Below are 12,924 nucleotides of genomic sequence, written 5' to 3'. Positions count from 1 at the left end.
CTGGCATTCTGCTCCTCTGACCCGCCTAGGAAGCTCTCCCAGCAGGGGCGGCCAGAGAGCAAGCTCTAAGAGCCTCATTCATTCCCCAGTGTTGAGGTCTTCCAGGGGCCTGTTCCGCACTCTGCTGGCTGCTGGTGGGTGGGGGCACGCTGCCACGGAGGTGCTCCCAGCCCAGTGGGGCCAACTAGACATGAAACACGTAATTACCACGCCTTCCAGCCAAGAGATCAAGGCAGACTCCCTGGGGGGGAGTTCAGGAAGCCTTCTCAGCAAGGAGACACTTGATTTGAGAGATGGGACATTCATTCAACAGTTACTTCCTGAGTACCCACTGTGTGGCAGGCTCTAAGGATATGGCAGGAAAGAGGGCAGATGGGCAGTTGCCCTAAAGTTCTTTCTCTTCAGTCCAGCAGGGAAGTAGAAATTACTCAGGAGAGAAAAGGAATATGGGGTCCCAGGCAAGGAGAACAGTAAGAGCAACCCCATGGAAGGGACAGATTGCAACATGCTTGTGCACAGAGCTGAGAGAAGTTTAGTACAAGGGGAGAGGGAAGTGATTGGGAGATGAGGCTGGTGAAGTTGGCAGAGAGCAATAATGGAGGGCTTCTAACACCAGACTAGGGATTTAGGACTTGATCATGCTGGCCACTGAGAGCCACAGAAGATTCCGAGCAGAGGAAGAAGTCAAAGTTTTCTTAGCAAAATAGCCTCCTCCCAGTCCTGCCACAGTCACCAGTGTGAGCTTCCTGGGACCAAACTCCCCACCCCAACCCCTGGACTTGGCTAAGAGAGGGTGCTCCCTCCCCCGAGCCTGGACTTCTGCCTCCAGCTCACCCTCTTCCTTGTTCTTCCAACTAGACGCTAAGGCTGGTGCACTCTCAAGAGGGGATGAGGCAGAGCCTCTGGGCCCAGACCTCACTGAGGACTCCAACCCTTCACTGTGTAGGCCCCAGAGCGTTTGTCTCCTGTGGGCTTTAAGTGTTTTCATGCTACCTGGTTTCCCTACAAAGTCTTTCCCATATCAATGCCTGGCTCAAAAACTTCCCGGGCACCCCTCTGACAACCAGTGAGTCCGGGCTGGGGCCTCAGAATAACCCTGCTGGGTTGGGGATCATGAGGGAGACCCCAAGAGAGTTCTTGGCCCTTATAAGAAAGTCTGAACTCCCTCCTGTCTGGCCCCACCAGACTCTTGTCTTCCCATCAGGTCTGCTCTTCCCTCCCTGGGAACTCTAGTCACCCTGAACTCTGGGTTCTTCAATGAAGGAATGCTCTCCTTCACCTCCAGGGTGTTGCCCAGGCTGGCTTCTCTGCCCAGAGCACTGTCCATTTCCTGAGGTCCCCCCCCCCAACCTAGCTAACCCCTACTTCTGGCCTGTGCCTGCGTGTTACTTCCTCCTGGAAGCCTCTCCTAATCCTCCAGAATAGGCCAGGGATCCCCAGGAGTGACTCCTGCCTTTGCATATGCTGTCTCCTCTGCTAGGAATACCTTTCCCTCCACCTTTTGAAGTCTGGTGCCTGCCCAGTCCCTGCCAAGTAGCAGCATCTTTATATCCCTTTTACAGATGAGGAACCAGAGGCTCAGAGAGGTCAAGTAACTGGGTCAAAGCCACACAGCTCTGCCCTAGAAAGTGATTGATGAGTGGATAGAATCCTGTGCCTGGCATATGGTCTTGGGAACATCACTTGGCCTCTCTGTGCTTTGGTGTCCTCCTCAGTGAAATGGGGTACCTACTGTGTAAGGTTGATGTAAGGCTTACAGAAAAGCTGTACTGTGCAGCCTCCATTCCTTTGCTCCCCAGACCAGTTAGTGGCTTTCACATGGCCCCAGCGGCACATCAACACTCATTCATTCATACATCAAAAATCTCCAACGCCTGCCCTGTGCCGCAGTCGGCTGGGGACTCTTGGAGATAATCAGACACAGCTCCTGCCCCAGGGCGCTGGGGGAGGGAAGGGGAGGGGAGAAGGGAGGGGAAGGGCTGGGGCAGACGGCAGATACGTCATTATTCAAGAAGAGCGTGTATGTGTGTGTGTGTTATGTTCACACACTGCTTTTGACTTCGTATTTCTAAAAACTGACATTGACTCTCCCGCGGATGGGCGCTGGGAAGGGGGAAATGTTGAAAAAAGATCCGCTCTTAAAAAAGAAAGAAAGTAAAGATCCGCTCTTTATTTTCAAAAACTTGTTTTTCACCGCTTCCTGAAATCTGAGTATTTCACAGCTTCCAACGTTCACCTCCGCGCGCTGAGCCCTAGAAGCTGGGGGGGCGGGGAGAGTACTGCGAGGGCGCTGTCCCACCACCCCCGAGAGCTCCCCTATCCCTTGGAGACTCCACTACCCACGAATAACCCCACCTCACCTCCATCCTGCTTCTTTTCCGACCCCAACCCCTGTTCTTACCTCCGGACTCCCCACTCCCCAACACACGGCAGCTCCCACGCCCCCGTCCCACACAAACCAGCCGTCATAGCCTCTCCCACCATCTGGGTCCCCTGTTCCACTCTTTACAAACCCCCACCCCTCCATTGTCCTCTCCCCAGCCGCAACCTCTTCCCTGTCTGCCCCGCCCTCCCCGGGCTAGAGTACACGTTCCGCAGAGCGCCGCTCTTTTCCCGCTCTCCCATTGGCTCCTGCTGCCCGACTCGCGGGGTCGAAGGAGGGGATCTGGGGCGTACCCGCCCCCTGCCCGTGGCCCGGGCGGGGGCGGGGCGTCGGCTGACCCCGCCCCTTTCGGACGGGGCCGCGCCGGCGGGCGCTCGGGCGCTGGGCGGCGCTGCCTCGGCTGGGCTCGGCTCCGGCTCGGGCTGCAGCTCCGGTGGGGGTGGGCAGCGGGGATGACAGCAGCGGGGGTGGCAGCGGCTGCCGCGCGGGGCTGAGCGAGCCGCGGGCGAGCCGAGGGGGAAGAGGAGGAAGTGGAGCCGCGGCCCGGAGCTCCGGAGTCAGCCGCCGCGCCGAAGTCCGCCCCATTTTGCAGAGCGAGCAGAGTCCAGACCTGGGAAGACTTCCCCGCCGGGCTCCGGCCGCCGCGGCTGCGAGCGTCCTCGCCAGCGCCTTGCCCTGCCCCGCCTGTCCCAGCCAGGGGTTCTGCGCCGGGACGCTCCCAGCACCGCGATCCCGGGCGTTGTGGCGGGGACGCCCTGAGCCCCCGACCCGATCCAGTGCACCCGGGCGGGACGCTCCTGGCCCACCATACGGGTCCATGGTTGCGGGCTTGTTCCCAGCCTTTCTATAGTGTGTGTCGGAGCCCTCCGCCTGAGACCCGGCTTAAGGCAGGTGCCCAACAGGCCCCCGACTGAGTGCAAAGGAGCCCAGAAGCCCCCAGCCTCGGGCTCCCGAGACCTGAACCCTTAGCTGCCTTCGCCGGGTGTTTCCGACTTGGGACCGTGCGAACGCCCAGGAAGCCCCGGCCCGGGTCCAGCGCCCCGTGAGGAGTCCCAGGCGGGCTGGGCAGTCGGACTGAGCCGGACCGAGCTGGTGCTGCGAGCCGAAGCTGCCACCTTTTCTGCCGCCTCAGGCGAGGGGCTCAGCGCTTGCCCCGAAGAAGGGAGCACAGGGCTCCCCCCCGGCCCAGCGGCCGGCGAGAGCCGAGAGCTGCAGGTGAGAGAGCCCCGGATGCCGGGCAAGGGCGGCCTTCGACCCCAGCGGGGCAGCGCCGGGGCCAGCCGCGGGCGTGTACCGGCCACTAGCTGGGGCTGGAGCTGGGTAGGAGAGGGCGCGGATAAGGGCGGGGGAAGGGAGAAAACCGGCACTTATTGAGCGCCCATTGTGTGCGGCTCCGCGCCCCACCCTTGCGCAAATGGTCCCTCCTGTACCGCTCACTGCAACTCCGTGAGATAAAAAGGTGTTGTGTATTGTTATGCGCTCTTACAGATGGGGAAGCTGAGGCTCAGCGGGGTTGAGTGACCCTGCTCTTTCACTCTGGGGATGAGCATGGGTCGGAGGGTTAGGGTGGAGAGGGGAAGAAGCAGGGAAGGGAGAGAGAAAGGAAGTGGATAGCCGCCAGGCAGGAGGCGATGGGGAGGGGTCAAGGTGGGGCCACTGGGGCATCCAGAGCTGATCCCTGAGGCCCAGGAGGTGGCTTCCTCTGGTCTCCTTCCCTCCCACTCCATGGCCAAGTCACGTCCCAGGAAAGGTGACCCAGAGTTGAGGGCAGAAGTGAGAAGCTTCCCAGTTCCACAGCTTCCCTCCTTGTGGGCCAGAAACCAGGGAGCCTTGGCCCCTTGCCCGTGTGCCAGTCTCTAGGGTCCCTAAGACACCATGGCATCCTGAGTTGCTGCTTACATGTTGGGAAAACTCACTCTAGAGGTCCCCAAGTCAGAGCCCATCAGAGCTGGGGAGGTGAGGCCTCTCAGCACTCACCAGCTCCCATCCTTCACATTATCCATGGGACATGGGAGGCTGGGGGGTGGGGGGTGCCAATTGCCCTGGGGCCTAAAGTAAGTAAGTGGTTGAGCCAGAAGTATGCTTTCGAAAACCTTCCCAAATATCCTTCAATGTATCTACTCCCAGTTGGCATCTTCTGGGTGGGTGGCTGGGGTTTTCCCACCCCTGATGTGAGGTCACGGTGACCACTTCTGAGGCTGCTTTGAGAGTCCGTGTGGTTGTTGCTGGGGCCTAAGGCAAGCCAGCAGCCCTATTGCCTTTGGCCCAGACTGAAGGTCCGACCTCAGCTTCTCCTGGGCAGGGAAACTTGCCAGACACCTCTGGCCCCAGAGAGGAGGGGCTTGCTCAAGGTCTCAAGGCTGGGGCTGCAGGTCTGGGGGCACAGTCCCATAAGTCTGGATTCCCAGGCAGGGGCTCCTTCTGTTGCCCCCCCCCCCCGGGGCTATGCAAAAAGAGGGGTGTTGTGACAGATAGGTTGGCATGAACTCTGTGGGTTCTTGTTCTGAGTCGGGAGGGGGAGGGGATGTGGCCTTGGTCTGAGCCCTGTGGCCTTGGCTGGGACTAGTTAATCCCTGCTGTGCCCAGCTTCCTGGAGTCTAGGGGAACCACCTTGGAAAGCCCCTGGGAGGTAGAGGAAGGTAGAGAGGTCAGCTGAAGGCTGGAAGCTCAGTTGCAGGGGCTGGAGGGGTTGGGGGCACCAGAAGAGAAGGTAACTGAGGGGCTTGGGATTCCCCCCACTCCCATCGGTGAGGATTCAAATTCTCATAATAACCCCTGCATCTAAACAAAGCTCCTCTTTGGTGAAATAATTTCACACCTGTGATCTCATTTCATGGTGTGGTGGAAAGAACCTGGAACCTGGAGTGAGGCAGAATGAGGGTTGGGGAGGCACCTGGGACCTCTCTGATGCATCCATGGCTCCAAGCCTCACCTGGAAAATGGGGTCAAGGCAGGCTGTGTGTTACCTGCTCAGATAATGGGCCATCACACCTGGCAAACTGTCAAGTGCTCTAGAGATTTTTGTGTCTGCCAAGAATGGGCTTGTTACCAGTGGCTACCACGTGTGGGAAACTGAGGCGCAGAGCGATGGAGCCACGTGCCCAGGGTCTTTGAGTTTGCTTCAGAAACTTAGTCGATCATGCCAGGTGCTCTGGAAGTTACCCAGATGGAAAAGGCAGTGGGGCGACTAGCTCCCAACTGGGTGGGCTAAACAGCACAGACAGACCGCGTGAAGTCAGACAGACCAGGTGGGCGTGAATCTGCTCTGCTTCCCACTCACCATGTGGTGCTGGGCAGAGCAATTCACTCCTCAGAGCTCTGGCTTCTCTGTAAATTAGAATTTCTCCTTTACAAGGTTGTTATGAGGATGAAATGAGATATAAATATATAGTGCTTGGCCAAATACCTATTTCCTTCTCTATAAAGGAAGGAAGCTTGAGTTTTGACCAGGAAATTCTCAGGCTTGCCTTAGATTAGAAAGCTCGGTTGCAGGCTCACAGACTTGGGTTTGCTCAGCTGGGACTCCTGGGTCACGCTCCCCTGGCTGCTTCCCTGTCCCACAGCCCTCTAGAATCTGTTGGGGACCCTGGTAAGGGGCTCTAGATTCTGACCCCCTCACCCCAGCGCTGTTGGCTTCTGGGGTTGGGGGGAGCTAGTGCTCATTCCCTCTGTGGCCCATTGTCTGGCCTCCCTAGGCACAAAGGTGCAGTGAATAATTTATGGCTCCCCTCATGAGCTGGGAGGCAGGCTGGGGGAAATTGCTCTGTGCTCAGCTGAGCTTCTGAACCCCGCCAGAGCAGGTGGGTGGGGTCCTATCAGTGGTATAAGAAGTCTTGGATATGGGGGGAGGGGGACAGGACAGGAAAAAAGTGACCTATTATCAACCCTGGCTCTTTTCCTGTTGGGGGTGGGGGCAAGGTAGACCCACAGGAAGCAATGGAAACCAAGCCAGATGAGCTAGGATCAAGCTGCGGGCCTCTGATTCCAAATGGGTGGTGGAGGCTGGCAGGGAGAGGCCCTTGAGGACTGGAGTAACCCAGAAGGCATCATCAAGGAGAAAGGTGTCTGGGCTGGGACAAGAGGCAACTTGCTGTAGAGAGTAGGGGTCCCGACATCGGTTCAAGGTGGAATCGTGGCTATGCCACTTCCTATGTGAGACGGTGAGCAAGACACTGACCCTGCCAGACCTGTTTCCTCCTCTGTAAAGTAAGTGTAGTTATGGGTCATGTATGTAAAGCACATGGCATGATGGGTACTTGGTGAAAGGGTGCTTCACTGTGAACATGAAACGTGGGGTGGGCTAGCAGCAGGGGAGATGAGATGGTGTAGTAAGCAGAGCGGCGGGGAGAACTCTGGGGTAGTCATACTGGGGTGTGTGGGCTCAGCGAGGGGTGTGGAGAAGAGGGGTGGGTGGCCAGGGCCTTGAATGTCAGACGGAATTCACATTTCAGAAAGCGTTATGGAGTCCCCATCTTCATCTTGCTTGCAAGATGAAGACCAGGCCCCTTTGTTGTGCATTCAAGGCCTTGCCCAGCACAGCCACTGCATGGACCTCTGGCCTACTGCTCATCACCTGTCCTGTCATCGCCTAGCCCTATCCCGTGGAGCCCCATCGCTATCCCTTTGCTGCTGCTTTGCTCACCTCCCTGTCTCTCTAGGCCCAACTTGGGTCATAATTTCCCCCAGAAACATCCCTGGATTATCTAACCCTCTGGTCACATCTCTGAATTTTTAACACCCCACGGGAATAGTAATAAATAATACCTACCCTTGCATCACATTTTACAGTCAGTAGAATATCTCCATACTTATAACACTATGCTGATGATATTAACAGTAGCTAATGCCCTTGAGTACTCACTATGAGCTACTGTGCTAAGCACTTTATAAAGATTTTATTTGTCAGCACAGGCAGGGGGCGTGGCAGGCAGAGGGAGAAGCAGGCTTCCTGCTGAGTGGGGAGACTAATGCAGGACTCGATCCCAGGACCTGAGCCAAAGGCAGACGCTTAACCAACCGAGCCACCCAGGCGCCCCTGTGCTAAGCACTATATAGACACTCTCATTCACAACTCTGGGAGGTAGCAATGTTATCACCCAGAAACTGGGCTCAGAGAGGTACATTGTCTTGTTCAAGGTCACACAGCTAGACAAGCTCCTATCTGCCACTGAATAGATGTCCTGTCTCCTCAACTTTACCCGAGTACCTCGAGAGCATACTTCGCATGTAACACGGCTGGAAATGAGTCTTCTTCTCAAGGCTAGGGAAGGACCAGGTGTCCAGGCCCCGGCTGTGTGACTAGGGGTGACTCAGGCCCCCTCTGTGGTCCTGTTTGCCCATGTCTGTGGTGAGTGGGGTGGTGTCTGAGCCCCCAGAGCTGCAGCCTTCTGCAGTGTCCTCTGTGACTCTGGAAGGTAGAGGAGGAGACGACAGCAATCCGGGCCAGAGGATGTGGTGTGACGAGCAGCTGTGATTTTTGGCCTGGCCACTGTCGGGACCAGCAGCCTCTGTAGTTAGCTGCTACCTCCCCTGAAGGAGGGCGGCGGCCTGGGCTGCGGGCAGAACGGTCATTAGCCGGCCAGACAAGACCCTGTGATTGGGAGCCGGTGGGGCCAGGCCAGGTTGGCAGGGCCACAGTGGGGTCATCGGCGGGGCAGCTGGCCAGGCAGCTCCTTCTTCTTTCGCGGCCGCTAAGGTGGTGACAAGTACTCACCGGGCACCAGCATTTTGGAGGCCAAGGCTTGCCCTTCCTCCTGTTGTGGTGGTCACGGGAGTAGAGCAGTGAGGCTTCTAGCCACACCCGAAGATGCCTCCTCCTAGAAGCTTCCACGACTCCTCCCAAGCAGGCGGAATCTGAGCCTCCTTCTCTGCAGATCCACAGCCCTCACTCACAGACTATGGTCTGCGGAGGGGGGCTGTGTAGGTCTGTTTCCCTTGCCAGCCTGTCAGAACTAGATTCTCTGCCACTCCGGTTCTCCCCTCCTGACTGAGCGCCTGGCACAAAGTAGCGACCCCCTAGTCAGGGGAGGCAGTTCAAGCGGCACCTTGGGCGAGCTGCTCAACCTCTGTACCTCTGGTCCCTTCCCTGTAAAACGGGGCTGATAATAACAGTGTTGGGGGGGTTGCTAAATGAGATGACAGAAGGGAGGGGCCCAGCCAGGCCTGGCACACAGGGGCTGCTCGGTCAGCCTGAGTCCACTCCCCTGTCCCCTCAGTAGCCCCAAGAGGGAGTGACTCGGAAAGAAGCGGATTGAAGAGTCCAGCCAGTGATGCCAGAGGGAGGGTGTGCTGGGGGGCGGGGGGCAGAAGGACTTCCCAGAGTCCTGGGGAAAAGTCTGTGTCAGAGAGCTGGGGTTCCCGTGCCTTCCCCGTGGACAGGCAGCAGTGAGACATGGAGGGCCCGGAGCTAAGTTCTGGACAGGGGGTGGCACCGGGATGGCCAGGGACCCGGTTCTTCTCAGGCGTTCGCAGCAGCAGGGGCCCAGTTGGGAGGGGCCGCCTGGGTCCTACAGGTAGCAGACGCTGGGCAGAGAGTGAGTCCTTCCTTAAAGGGAACCAGTGTTCATTTGGTCTGTTTCCGGTCTCTCTGTCTCTCTCAGCCTCACACGTGCGCATCCAAAATGTAGTTTGATTGGAGATTTTGGTCTGGGGGGCAGGGTACAGACATTAAACAAGTAAGCACACATACAAAACTTCCAAGTTGTGAAGCGTGAGCTCCTGGGGTGGGGCCCGTCCCATCTATGTTTGTGGCTGGTGTTAAGAGTCATGCTCAAACCACAGCCTGAGCGCATGTACTTATTACCCATGTGACTTGGGCAAGTGATTTAACCTCTCTGGGTCACAGTGTCCCTGTCTGTAAAATGGGGACAATTATAGCACCTGGTGCATAAGGTTGGGGTGAGGAGTCAATGAACTATAAGTATAAAGCACTTAGAAAAATACTTAGCATGCAACAAGTACTCGATGCCTGCTATTGTTAGCTCTATCCCCAGCATCCAGCAGGGAGTTTGACAGAGATCAGGAAGGGCCTATGGACGGAATCCCAGGGAAAGGGCAGGTGCTCTGTGGAATGAATGAATGAATGGCCTGAGAGGGAGGGGAGGACACAGGAGCAATGACAACATAGCATGGGACAGAATGTGGCAGGGAAGGCTGGGGGCTGGGGTTGTCCAGTGCTGGGTGGGGAGGGTGTCAGGAAAGGCTTCCTGGAGGTGGTGCCCCCAGAGCTGAGTGTGAACGTATCATTTAACCACACATGTGCACAAACACACACAAGGACCATGGCGCCATGCACTTCCCTGTGGGGTCAGCACTGGGAATTAAATGAGCTCAGAGAGGAGAGGCTCCTGTCCCAGGGGAGCTGGCTGGGGCAGAGCTTGGGCAGAAGCCAAATCTGCTGGACCCCACAGGCTTCCCTCTTCCCACCACCACACGCTGTCTCGCCATCTGTGACATTCTGCTTTGAGGGTACGAGGAAGACAGGTGGGGAGGAATTGTGGGCTGTCTGAGAGTCTCAGCTCTTCCCAGGCCTGGGACAAATCTCCTATAGAAAAGAATAAACAGGCCTCGCTCAGAATTGTTTTATCTTCTCACTTCCACAGCACACCCACAGGTAGAGGTGGTCGGTCTTCCAGCATTAATCCTGTGGCTGTTTAGTTTTTAAATAAGTGGACTCTATTAAAAGAAAAAAGGCTGTGAAGAATTTGTCTCACCCTCCCACCCAAGAGGCTCAAAGAGAAAGTTTTCTTCCACTGACAGGAGCCAGGATCCCCAAGTATTTTTTTTTTTTTTTAATGTTTTATTTATTTATTCATGAGAGTCAGAGAGAGAGAGAGGCAGAGGCAGAGGGAGAAGCAGGCTCCTCGCCTAGCAGGGAGCCCGATGCGGGACTCGATCCCAGGACCCCGGGATCATGACCTGAGCCGAAGGCAGACGCTTAACCATCTGAGCCACCCAGGTGCCCCATCCCCAAGTATCTTAAAGGAATTCGCCCCTGAGACACCCTGAAATCAGGGGTCCCTGGGGCTGCCTGTGCTCGTGGTTGGCTGTGGGGCCTTGAGGACACGACCTCACCCCTTATTGTAAAATGGGCTCTGAGTAATAAAGCCTTTCTCTTTTTCAAGAGGCAGACGGGGAGCTTGTGGGGTGGGAGAGGCTCTAGAGGGCATCTGGGCCCATGGCGCTCAAATTTTGCTGCACGCTAGGATCATTTAGGAAACTTTCACAAGTCCTACCTGGGCCAAAGACCGAGGCATTAGGAATTTTTAAAGCTTCCCGGGTGATGTCAGCTCCCCAGGCTTGACAATTAGCCACCACCCTCTGTGGCCTGCGATCTTCAGCATCCTCCGGAGGATACCTGGACACCCCTATGAGCAGGAGCTCATTGCTTCCAGGCTGCTCCCTCCTTTGGGGCACTGCTCTCCCCGGGAGCTCCCTGCCCAGAGAAATGGAGGAGTGGGAAGACTTTGCAGTCTGATAAGCCTGGGTTCCAACCCTCCTCTGCTCCCTGCTTGGTATCTTCTCTGAGCCTCGGTATCTTCAATCTGAAAATCGGAGAACCAATCATCTTTCTCTGGAAGGGCTGTAGAGACTGCAGGCGGCCACATACACAAAGCACCAGCGCGATGCCTGACTGACGAGTCAGCAGTGTGCAGGAGAAGGTCACAGTCAGACTCTGGACCCCCGCCCCCCGCCCCCCCGTGGCGCTCCTCCTGCCCCAGCCACCTGACGCTGGGTCTGTTAGATGGAGGTGTGAGGAGGGATCAACACCCTGTCTTGGAGTCCTTACCTGCCCCCCTGCTCTAAGAGATAAGACAAGGCAGCAAGCATTTTGTTTTGCTGGGATTTGTTTTAATGGCCAAAGCGCCAGGCCCTCCATAACAATGAAGCCTTGTCTGAATCTGCTTGTTTTTCCAACCTGGACACCCAGCTGCACCGCCCGCTTGGGGCCCTGTCCCACCTGGGAGAACTGAAGAATGTCAGAAGGGTTTTTGTTGTTGTTGTTGTTGTTTGTTTTGTTTTTTTCCATCTAGGGGAGGGTCGTGGGGAGACATTGGAGGCATCTATCTGGCCCTCACCAATAATTGACCCCATTTAAGTGAGCTGCCTCTGCTGGAAGCCAGTTCAATGAAATTATTTCGAGGTAGTTACCAGCATGGGTTTTGTAGGCCAAAAAACTTGCATTTGAGCCCCGTCTTTGTCACGCACGGGCGATATGACCCTGGGTGTGTCGTTTCAGCTTTGTGAGCACCGATTTGCTCTTCTGGAAAATGCATAAATAGGACGTCCTTCTTGGGCTGTTGTGAGAAGTGAACGAAGCGCTCGGTGCCTCCTGCAGAGTGAGCACTCAGAGACTGCCCTCGGTTGTCCTCCTTCGGAGCCGAACGCTGCCTCCTGGTCCTCCCTTCACTGGCCTGGTCCCGCCCCTGCCTGCAGCGGGCTCCATGTGCTGGGCCAGGCCCAGGCTGCCACGGTGGAGGCCTGGTGCTCAGTAATTGTAGCAACATCCCCATAGCTGCCCTGCTTTCCTCATTCATTCCCTGTGCATTTAGAGGTGACTCTAAGGGCTGTTCAGGGAGAAGGCTGCTCACGGTGGTTTGGTCTCCTCGGCTCTGGCCCTGCCAGGGAGGGCGTCTCAGCCCCAGGTGAGCTCCTCAGCGAGAAGTAGGGGTGTGGCAGACCCATAAAGCAGTGGGCAACACTCAGAGCTCACAGCCCCTGGAGCAGTTACCGCCCAGGACTGAAGTGGGCTGAAGTGGCCGGGGGAGGAAGTGGCCAGTGATGGGGACCGGGGGTATGGCCCGCGGTATAGGGAGGCAACCCCGAAGACCCGGCTTTGCGGGGGGGGAGCCTCAACTATCTCTCTTCCTTCCTCCAATCTCGCATTGGGGCTTCCCAGTGGGTGAACCTACCCAGAAGCCAAGTGGCACAGAGCCCAGTGCAGCCCACAAGGATCAGCCTCCCCGTCCCCACGCAGCGTGGGGAGTGGGCCTGGAGTGGCAAACAGAAGGCATGGTCAAAAGCCATGGAGTCCAGTGGACCCACCCTCCTCAGGATGCAGTTTAAGGATCATATGTTGTTTCTTGAGCATCCCCCTTCTGAAGGGGATCTCAGCCCCCACACCAAAGACGAACCAGAGCATTGCAACTGCCACAATCCTCCCGGAGAGAGGAGCTCTGGGGGGGCCTATCTTTCCATCCCTGCCTTACCAGAGGGGCCTTAGTCCCCCTTTAAGATTGGCGCCTAGGCCGCTGCCTACCAAGTCTGCCAATCTGTCCGGCTCCACTCCAACTGGTCCTCTGAGTTTTCTCTAGCCTGATCACCTGAACGGCCTGTGTCTCTGTCCCTCTTTGTTAGGCAGTGTGGAGTCGTGGGTAGAACACAGGCTCTGAAACCAGACTTCCCTGAAATCCTGACTCCACCATAAAAGCCTGGAGAACTACATAGTGTACCCCTTAATCTCTTATGCCTTGGTTTCTTCAGCTGTGAAATGGGGGTAACAGAGTACGCAGGGTTGCTGTGAAGACCAGATGAGTGAGTAA

The 12,924-nt window shown here is 56.8% G+C and overlaps 1 protein-coding gene across 1 annotated transcript in view; it reads left to right on the top strand.

The window, feature by feature from the left end:
- The first annotated feature begins 2,838 nt into the window (after positions 1-2,838).
- The window catches only part of GDPD5 (glycerophosphodiester phosphodiesterase domain containing 5), an 82,511-nt gene continuing 72,425 nt past the window's right edge, over positions 2,839-12,924 (top strand). Inside the window, exon 1 of the mRNA XM_034995590.1 lies at positions 2,839-3,598. The gene's annotated coding sequence lies outside the window, so the exon portion shown is untranslated. The remainder of the gene's footprint in view (positions 3,599-12,924) is intronic.

Source organism: Mirounga leonina, unplaced genomic scaffold (assembly GCF_011800145.1).
Source record: "Mirounga leonina isolate KUSES-001 unplaced genomic scaffold, KU_Mleo_1.0 Mir_92, whole genome shotgun sequence".
Lineage (NCBI taxonomy): Eukaryota > Metazoa > Chordata > Mammalia > Carnivora > Phocidae > Mirounga > Mirounga leonina.
Note: the sequence above shows the minus strand (reverse complement) of the source record. Positions and strands in the feature narration are given on the sequence as shown.